This window comes from Phaseolus vulgaris, chromosome 1, assembly GCF_051622355.1.
Source record: "Phaseolus vulgaris cultivar YP4 chromosome 1, ASM5162235v1, whole genome shotgun sequence".
NCBI lineage: Eukaryota > Viridiplantae > Streptophyta > Magnoliopsida > Fabales > Fabaceae > Phaseolus > Phaseolus vulgaris.
In genome coordinates, this window is record NC_143498.1 from 47910038 (window position 1) to 47917029 (window position 6992).

Here is a 6992-nt window from a genome sequence, read left to right on the forward strand (position 1 = left end):
GTTAATAGTGATGGGGTGCAGTTTGGAGAGGATTTGAGAAGGAGTGTTGGATTTGGCGTTATAGGATTGTTTGCGAGATGAGTTCTGTATATAGCTAGTGTAGCTAGTGTGAGGAGTGACTTTTTGTGAAAAGTAACGTTTGAATAAAACAGAAAAAGAGTTTAATGGAGATTCTCATTTTAGCATCTTCCAAAGCATATACCATTGCCACCTCCATTGCTCTCCACATCTGATATTCACTTTTGCATAAATCTCACATCATACGTATTTTCTTTTTGGCAACACACCATCCACCGTTTACAAAATGATTAGTTGGTATCGTAGTATCCCACTATGCCCCAAGCTCTCTCCTAACTAGCTACCTCAGCAGTTGAGCAATCGGTTTCTTGTTACGTAAACTACCTAACCAACTACCCCAGTTCATCACTTCCACTAATACCCACCTATAATGCATTACCTTCATTTGGAAAAACACTCATTAATAACAATTATGATCACGGAAAAGTGGTTACAGATTTCAGATAGAAAAAGAAGTATTGGAGATCGATAAAGATAAACTACAAAATTGACACTTGTGGTTAAGATCCTATGTCAACTAGAGATTATGACATTTTATTATATATAAGTGGGTGCAAACCTCATCCCATGAACCGGTTTTATAGGGTTGAGTTAGGCTTAAAGTTCACTTTGTAATATGGTATCAGGATCATTTCGAACATATCTTAGTGAGTGTTTATTGGGTTTATCAGATCATCCGCTATTAGGTCGGAGTGTGTTGGAGACCCCACATCGACTAGAGATTAGGACATTTCATTATATATAAGTGAGTGCAAACCTCATCCCATGAATCGGTTTTATGGAGTTTAGTTAGGCTTAAAGTTCATTTTGTAATATGGTATCAGGTTCATTTCGAACATATCCTAATGAGTGTTTGTTGAGTTTATCAGGTCACCCGCTATCAGCGGTCGGAGATGTTTCATCGCTTTCCCTTTATATTTTTCAGAGGTTTTCTCTGAAGTCGTATTTAGAAAAAGGAAAAAAAATGAAAAAACAAGAAGTAGAATAGCACCTAGGAAAAACTGCTGTGTCTGTCTAGCATGTGCAGAGAAGGGATGGGCAAAAGACATGAGAGGAATGGCATCAAATATTTTATTGTTCACTAGAGCAGTTGTGTCTCCTTTACAAAGAAAAGAAAATATAAACTTTAAAAAAGTTAAGTTGTGTTAAAATGTAGGTAGCTATATAGGCTTTCACTTTCTTCCTTTTTTTTCCTCTTTCCCCTATAAATCTTGATGACAAGAGCGGCATCATGTCATAGGTCTCTACTATCTCGATTTCATTGATCAATGCCTTTCTTTGCAAGAGGATTTACTCCTTGATGAGTATTTTGAGACAAGTTTTAAGTTAGAGGGTTAAGAAAGACTACCCCGTGATTAGCGAACAAATAAGTGGGTTTAATCACAATCCAATGCCTCATCCAAAACAAAGCATAGTGCTTTAGGCTAACCTATCATATTTGGAGAAGACAATTGTCTTTTTTTCTTCTAATTTTACAACTAACTTTTGAAAGGGAAAAAAAGAGTAAAATGCAATATGTCAGCTTAACATCTTCAATGACGAATAAAAAAAAAAATATACATCACTAAGTTAATATTTGTAGCATAGACCACGAATAACTACATCGATTAAACATCACTCTAACACCACCGTAATAACAAAATTTAAAAAATATTACAAACAATTATTAAAATAATTAATTAGTTACTAGGTTTTAACTATCAATTATTTAGATTATAAATTTGGTAACAAACACTTGGGTAACTAATTAAATTTTAATTTAAAAATTATTTATCAATAGAAACAAATTTAGAAATCAATAATTTTTTTAGTCTTTAAAATTGTCTCTATTTGAGTTATTATAGTAACTAATTATTTTTTATCTTTAAAATTAGTTTATATTTAATGATTTTTCTTGTAGTCATATGTATATTTATATTTAGAGAATTTATTATACATAATTTATATTTTTATTCTATCTTTAATTATATTTTAAATAAAAATAATATTTATTGTATTTGCCAATATCACAAAAATACAATTATCAATACAAATTTGAAAATGAAAATAGCTATGAATACCGTAATCACGGCTAGTAACTCCTAGTAACAGTGATATATAAAAAAAAATTCTTATTCACTTATAAAGGAATAATTGTTGTTAATTTTCATAGTTTTATTTTCAATATCTAATAAATATATGGAATAATTGTTCTTTGAAAAAAATTATTCAAATATTAAGAGTAACGCGTACACTTTGTGTAACCATCTATAATTTTTTTTATAAAACTATTATTATTAATAGTAATTTTCTTAAATATATAGTGGCACAAAGTGCCTCTTTTTAAAAAAATTCATAACTTGGATATTATCATCCATAATATGTACTTCAAAAGCTTTTCCATTATATTATGGATAATATTTTGGAAGTATACTAAGAATTTAAAAATAATATTTTTTGTCTACATAGGGATTGCAGACAGAAATGTATGGAGGGTGTAGGAAGAAAATCCTCGAGGATATTTGTTGGGCAAAAAATTCAAATATTGGGCCTAAATTAGATTAGGATAATTTCTTCCTGCACCATATGACTTTTAACTTGCACCTATCAATTTTTGAAATTTTCAAAATTATCCTTGTTTTGGATTTAAAAATCTGAAATAATACATATAATTCAAAACTAAAAAAAAATACATTCCGATAAAAAAATCTGGAACACAAAATTTGAAAATACATTTCAAATTAGAATTTTCAAAATTAAAAAATATGTTCTGGATAATTAAATTGCAGAATATTTCCGAAAAAAGCTCCATAAGTAAATTTTATCTACACTATCTTTTAATTTAAGATTATTTTTGTTTTTTTTAGAAGATTTTTATCATTTCAAATAGCAGATTGAGTGTATATTATTGATATAGTGCCGAAAGAATTTACCTCAGATTAAACTTTCCAATATGGGTTAGAGGACAATTAGTTCTGCATCCAATAATTTTGAATCTGCATCAAATGAATTTTTAAAATTTAAAAATTGTCCTTTATTCAAGAATTAAAAATCTGAAATTGAAAAATGAGTTTGGAATAAAATTAAAAAACCAAAATTTTATTTGGAAAAGACAAATCCAAAATACAAATAATATATTTTAGAAAAAAATATTATGAAAAAACAAAAATTCGAAAACATATTCTAAAAACTATTCCCTAAAGCATATTCCAGAAAAGTATTTCAAAAAGTGTTCCAGAAAATTAAAAATATATTTTTACCTGTACCGTTAAAAAATTAAAGAAGACATTTTGGTTCTTTCATATTAGCGAAAGTATATGTTCAAATTTATTAGGTGAAGGAAGTAAAAAGTCTGATTAGAGTATTCAAATATAAATTAACGGTTTTTCTTCAATTTGAATGCACTTTTTATTTTTTACACATTTCAATAATTGAATTGTTACTTTCTTAAGAATTCGATTTGTATATCTTAATTATATTTTTCATTCACTTTTTGATAAAAATATGTTGTGATACATGAAAGTGGCAAGTTGTTTTGAGTAAAATTTAACACTACAGGAAAAACTTGATTTAGCTTCCAAATTTTTGCGTGGGCCATTTGCGGACGCTATTCTCGTCGGCCAAAATGAGTAAAAGCCCACGCAAGATTTACATTGGACGCAAAACGGACGCATATATTGATTTAATTTTATTTTTTTTAAAAAAAAATTTTGCGTCGGCCGCGGCCCACGCATAGGCGTCGGTTTTGCGTGGGCCGCGGCCGACGCATATGCGTCCATTTTGCGTTGCCCACAGAACCCACACATATGCGTCTGCCCACGCATGTTTAGAATTTTAAAATTTAAATATTTTTAATGTATAATAAATATTTTAATTTTGAATTCTTTATTATATTTATTTTAGAATTATTTCATAATAAATTATTTAATTTATCAATTTTGAATATAAATTAATTAAATAAGCGTTTGATTTAAAATTAATTGAGTAAAATAAAATATATATTTAAATTATTTAAATGTTATATAAAATATTTGTTTATTTTAAATTTATTTTATTTATATATTGTCATAACTATTTTATATTTGAAATTATGATATAAATTAGTTAAATTAAATTTATTAAATATTAATACTAATAATATGTATAATAATATTTATAATAATATTAATTATAATATTAATAATAATGTTAATTATAATATTAATTAGAATGTTAATTATAATATTAATTATAATTTTAATAATAATATTAATAATAATGTTAATAATAATATTAATAATAATGTTAATAATAATTTAATAATAATGTTAATAATAATTTAATAAGTATAATTTATTTTATTATTATTAATAATAATTATATTAATATGTATAAATTATATTAATAATAAATATAATAAAAATGATAATATGAACAAAGAATTTCTCTGGTCTAGTGGTTAATGCTACCCTAGGTCACTTGAAGGACTCAAGTTCAAATCCTGACTGTTGCAATTTCCTTGAAATATTAATTTAGGGGCTTGGTTTCGAGTCCTATGACTTGGGTTCGATTCCTATCCAATACAAAATGTCTTACTTAGTATATAAATGGGTGGGTGGGTGCAAACATCACCTTATTGAGTGATTTTATAGGATTGAGTTAGACTTAAAGTACACCTAATAATATTATTTCTTTTACTTTTACATGTCATATCAAATATCTCATCATATTTTTTTTTCTCTCCTTTTTTTATTGTACAAAAGAATTGTATAAATATATAATATCTGTTTTAAAAATTATGCGCATAAGTCTTTAAAATAGTTTTAAATAAAGTTTATTTATTTTTTATGGAAACTAATAAAGATAATATATATATAGTTACAGTCTTTTTTACAGAATACTTTAATGGACAGTTGATATCTCAACAATAAAAAGATTGTATTTCTACATGTCACTATTCTATGGTGGTTAAACATAGTATACTAATTAAAGTTTGTCGTGGTCATTTATAAATATTCAAAGCTTAAAAAGACTGCAGACTCTTTTTCTTTATTGAAAAATCTCATCACAAAGTATTTTGAATAAATTATTAAGGACAAACAACAACTAAAAACGAAAAAGTTTTTAGTTTTTTTTCTTTCCATTGTTACTTATAAAAAAAAAATCATACATTTCAGTATTTTATTTGTAGTATAGTGTACATATTTAATAATATCAACTAATATTTCCATAATATTAATTTCATCCAATTAATAAAACTATATTAGAGAAATATATTAAACTTACGCCCTGTGCATTTTGTAAATTTACAAACTGTGCTGTCGTGAATAACATATGTAATCATAGAATAAGTTTATTGATTTTATTTTGCTATAATGGTTTGATAATGTAAAAATGCAGTACACTACAATTTAATCTTAGAATAATTACTTCTTTTATGCATTATAAATTTTAATTTACTTTTTCATGTCTTAATCTTTTTCATAAAAGAGTCAGAGAAAACAAAAGTTTTAAATTCAAAACTAGAGATATTAATTCACTTTTTTTAATTTAAAAAACTAAAATAGACTAAAATAAAATTTGACATAAATTCAAAAGATTAAAACAATATTTTAACCAAAACTTAAAGAATATTAGTTTTACTTGCTATTTTTTAAATTGATTTTATTATTTATGTCAGCAACAAACGTAACTTGTTCAGTGTTGAAAGATAAAAAAATAAATAAAAAATTCTAGAATTCAGAAACTAAGATATACAGTGTATAAACAAAACCCTGTGTCATGATGCATACAGTGTTTACTTTTAAAGTCATACATGAATTAAAAAAAAATGTATAGTTAATTTTATGCAAATTTGTTTTTCTTTTCTTCAACAAAAGGGAGTGACTATTTTAATGGACTGAGAATTTAAAATTTTTAAATTCTGTCAACTGTTAAAAACATGAATGCCGACGTGGCTATTTATAGGTTGGTGAAGTCAATTTGGCAGAAAACTGGTACCAATCCCATGAAGGTCAAGGTCTTCGCACATTGCATGCATCTTCGTTACTGCATGGATTTACCAAAGACCTTCTGCATGGCGGCTTAAAATATCTGTTTCCACTTTCAAACACGACGGAGTTAATCTTCTTGTCTTGTACCAAAAAAACACAACTATTTACACCCTCCCATTCCTTTCATTAATTAAACTTATTTAGCAATTTGTTCTTATAACTTTTTGGTTTCCCCTTCTTTAATTTATACACGTTACTTTGAATTTTTGCAAAATGGACAGATTTCCTTTTAATTCTAGAATTGAATAAATCGTATGCATGTAATACCATTTCATTTTAAAAAAGTCTTTGATTATAAATCACCAATGTCCTGTAAGATTTTATTAAATTTCAAAGATTTCATATTTATCATTATCAATACTTATATATAGAGATACATGCTGCTCAGGTTTTGGTTTGTAGGGTGTTGGAAAATAAGATTGTTACTAAAGTTAACCTGGTTAGGCGTCGGATGGTGATTGACAATATTATTTATTGCTTGTGCGGGGTACAAGAGAATCTACGAATAATTTTTTTTTGCTGTAGAATTGTCTGGTTAGTTTGGAACCAGTGTCTCTCATGGTTAGGTTTGGTGTCGGCTGCTCCCATTGATCACTTTTCAAATTTTATTCAATTCTCTTTATGTAATCTTTATTTGTCAACTCAATCTTGGGAAGCGTGTGGATTGTTGTGGTAAGGGAGATCTGGAATCATAGAAGAAGATCATTTTCAACGGTGGAGTGGTGGATCACCTTAAAATCTTTTCTTTGGCCCAACTGAATGTTTGGTCTTGGGTTACCTCTAAAGTTCCCACTGCTCTTTTTCCTTTTCTGATTGGTGTTTGACTCCTATGTCTTGTCTTAATTTGTTATAAGTTGTTCGATTATTGTTTTCTTTGGTTGGTTTTCTTGTGTGGGTTGGGTG